Below are 4,033 nucleotides of genomic sequence, written 5' to 3'. Positions count from 1 at the left end.
TGTACAAAAAGGGTGTATACAGGGGAAGATATTCGAGTTTCCCTATCAGCCTTTCACTGTAAGAGGCACAAAGCCTAGATGGGAATGCGTGACAGGGGATGGATCACTTGATGATTACCTGTTCTGTTCATTCACTTTGGGGCATCTGGCACTGGCCACTGTTGGAAGACAGGATACTGGGCTAGACGGACCTTTGGTCTGACCCAGTATGGCCGTTCTTATGTTCTTATGCTTATATCAGAGTCTGCGAAGCTGACAACAGTTAAAAAATTTTTGCAAGGTACAAATTAGTTGGTGCCTAGCAACTTCCAGGGCTCCAACTCACCAGAGAGTTGTAGGTCTTTTAATATATTAACTCTTTACACAGCACTTTGCAAACATCAACATCATTAAATTGAATACCACTGAGACGTAAATGGTGTTCTGTCCATTTCGCACCTGGGGAAAATAAGACAGAAGTTAAGCCCCAGTAAAAAGCGCTCACTAATTCCGGTGACTTTATGTCCGCTTGTGTGTTGATGTCATTGTGTATTGACAGTGTGTTTTTTCTAATGGTACATGACACGGGAAGAGAATGGAGACAACGAAATAAATGTATCTGAAAGGAGTCTGTATCCCCAAGCAGGTCATATCCAGAACAAAGCTGAGTATCTGCATGTGTATGCAGAGTATGAAACTGTAAAGAGGAACATTTCTCCACCCACACTCCCTAATAGAGAATGTCAGGAGTGGAAAGGGAATGGGCTGGACCAATCTGTTTGTACAGATTCTGGGTAGAGTTGGGGAAGCCAATGGCATGGTCTCCTTTTTCCTCTAGAGAGAAGCGAGAGTTGAAAGTGGCAGGATCTTTCTCTTTACCTCTCCGCTAATCTTTAGGGAAGGAAGAACTAGTAGGAGACAACAATCTTCCCCAGGAGAGGGAGAATAGGGGAATTTGCTTGGCAGCTTTAGCCTGCATGATTAGTATGGCATATACCTCTGTGAGTGTGACTGGCCCAGCACATCTAGCTTGCTGGGTGATGTCAAGGCACGAGGCCTTTTATTATTATTAGCTAGTACTTGTGTTACACAAGTGCCTAGTGGTCCAGGTCAGGACTCAGGTACCATTTTGCTGGATACTGTAGATAAAAAGAGTCCCTCTTCCAGAAATGACATGATGCAACAATCAGAAGAAAAAGACAATAGGGGATGATGGGACTACATGGCAACAGTCGAACTAGCATGCTTTGCATAAAACCAATAACCTCTTCTCTGCACCACCAGGCCTCATGATCAGCTGTTTGTGCTTTCATGACATCATGATAGAGTAAGTCCTTAAGGAGTAATTTGAAGGAGGGCAGGATAGTGTTTTTATGGATTTTGGCAGGGACCTTTTCCCATGCAAAATGGGCATCAGAGGAGAAAGCGGATTAATGGGCAATAAAGGCTGGCATAGTGAAGGTAGGGTTTAATGTTGCACTCGTATACTAGACCTGACAGGTAGAGGCCATAGTTAAGTGGTTTTGAGTGGGAGGGATAGCTCAGTGGTTTGAACATTGGCCTGCTAAACCCAGGCTTGTGAGCTCAATCTGTGAGGGGGCCACGTAGGGATCTGGGGCAAAAATCAGCACTTGGTCCTGCTAATGAAGGCAGGGGGCTGGACTCATTGACTTTTCAGGGTCCCTTGCAGTTCTGTGACATAGGTATATCTCCAAATATAATTAAGGGCCTTAAAGGTGAGACAAGACGCTTGTATTTGATGCAACGGTAAAGGGGCAGTGAACAGAAGCACAGAACAGTGATGTAGAAGAGCAGCCAAGCAGGAAGATTGTCCTAGTAAGCAGTGCTTTGAATGCAGTTCTGAGGGGGCTGGTTTTGGAGTGGTCAAGGCTAGAGAGGAAGACGATTACAGTAGTTAAGGTGCACGGTGCACCTAGACTAGACAGTTGCAGTCTAGACACACAGAAAAGGTCAGATATTTGAGACATAATGTAGGAAAAGGCAGCCAGGCTTAGACATAGTCTAGGTGCGTGGGTTAATAGAGGGGCCAAATCAGGTTACAGACCTGTGGCATTGGGATTATGTTGGTGTGATGTCCATGGTGATAGAGAAAGGAGGCAGAAGCAAGGGCTTGGCACAGGGAGATCAAAATCTCAGTTAGGCCATGTTGAGCTTGGACAGTCATGAAGCCAGGTAAGAAAGACAGGAGACTGAGATAGGCCATGAGCAGGGAGGTAAGGTTTGTGAGTTGTCAGCATAAAGATGGAAGCCAAAGCCTTCCTTGTGGATTAGAGCACCTAGGAATAGGGTGTAGATGGAGAGAAGGGTTTTTGTCTTTGTGAGGTTAGTGGCTGAGCATCTGGGGCTTGTGTGGAAACAGTTCAGGCACTGACTTCTGTGACTGCTCTTGCTCAAAACTTTTAGCTTGTTGGGCTAAAACCAAGGCACAGGTCTTTGGGAGGATTATTGGCTCAGCATTTCTAAATTGCTAGGATGATCCCTAGGTAAAAGCACTTGTCACTCAGACTGCTGTACTGCTGTCAGGGGGCAGGCTACTGTGAGGTCAGTGGCTCACATGAAGTCAGTGGGTCAGCATCTTTAACTTGCTGGGCTGAAGTGAAGACTTGGGCCCCTTGTGAGGTCACTAGTTGAACACCTCTAGCTTGCTTAGCTGATGTCAAGGCCCAGGGACTAATCCACTATAAGCGTACTGCCTCAGCATCTGTTGCTTGCTGGCTTGATTTCTAGGCATGGGCCTCTGCCATATGGCCAGCTGAGCACCCATAGTTTGATGTTAAAGCACAGGTCTTTATGAGCTCCCTAGCACAGATCTTTGCGGTTGTAACTGGCTTACTGGAGCCAGTGGATATTGACCCCCTACCACACATGACAGTGGGGAGGATTTCAACATCCCTGATTTCTCTGAGGGCTGGTCTACACTACAGGGGAAAATCGTTCTTAGATACGCAACTTCAGCTACGTGAATAACGTAGCTGAAGTCGAAGTATCTAAGATCGAATTACTCACCATCCTCACGGCGCGGGATCGATGTCCATGGCTCCCCCTGTCGATTCCACAACTCTGTTCGGGTTGGTGGAGTTCCGGAATCGATATAAGCGCGTTCGGGGATCGATATATGGTGTCTAGATGAGACGCGATATATCAATCCCCGAGCAATCAATTGCTACCTGCCGATACAGCGGATAGTGAAGACGTAGCCTGAGACACTCCTTGCTTCTAGGAAAATGTGGAAGGATTGCAACGACGTCCTCCACTTCTCTGCTACAATGAGCGACTCAGGTGCCTTTTTTTTTTTGGCCAAAAGTTTCACTTGTCATCAATGCTCATAGACTTTAAGGTCAGAAGGGACCATATACAGAGTCAATGCAAACAAAAATTCATTTACTGACAATTAAGGTTGCACCAGGATATTCCCTAACTACTCCAAACCTTTAAAGCATAGAACTAAGGAATTACAGGGGGCTGGGAATGGATTGGAGAGTGGTGAGGGAGGCTGGAGCCATGCTGGGTGGTGGTTTGTGGGCTGAGGGAGGTGACAGGGTTCTGCGGGTGAGGCTGGGCTGGGAGCCGGATTGGGGGGCTGGGGCTGAGGGAGCTGACAGGAATCTGGGAGCAGGGCTGGGGGTGGTTTGGGGGGTGCTGGGACTGAGGGAGGTGATGGAGACCTAGGGGCAGGGCTAGGGGGTGTTTTGGGGGAGCTGGGGAGAGGATTGGGGGTGCTGGGGGGGTAGAGCTGAGGGAGGTGCTGGGAATCTGGTGGCAGGGCTGGGGGTGTTTTGGGGGATGCTGGGGGTGGGGCTGAGGGAGATGATGGGGACCTGGGGGATGTTCTGAGGGGCTGAGGGAGGTGATGGGGAGATGGGGCGGGGCAATGAGGTGTTTCAGGGGGCTGAGGGAGGTGACGGAGGTGAGGTAATGGAGTGTTTTGGGGGGCTGAGGGAGGTGAAGGGGAGGGGCAATGGGGTGTTTCGGGGGGCTGAGGGAGGTGACGGGGAGCTGGGGCAATGGGGGTGTTCCAGGGAGCTCAGGGAAG

The sequence above is a fragment of the Chelonoidis abingdonii genome, chromosome 5, assembly GCF_003597395.2.
Source record: "Chelonoidis abingdonii isolate Lonesome George chromosome 5, CheloAbing_2.0, whole genome shotgun sequence".
Taxonomy (NCBI): Eukaryota; Metazoa; Chordata; order Testudines; family Testudinidae; genus Chelonoidis; species Chelonoidis abingdonii.
Note: the sequence above shows the minus strand (reverse complement) of the source record.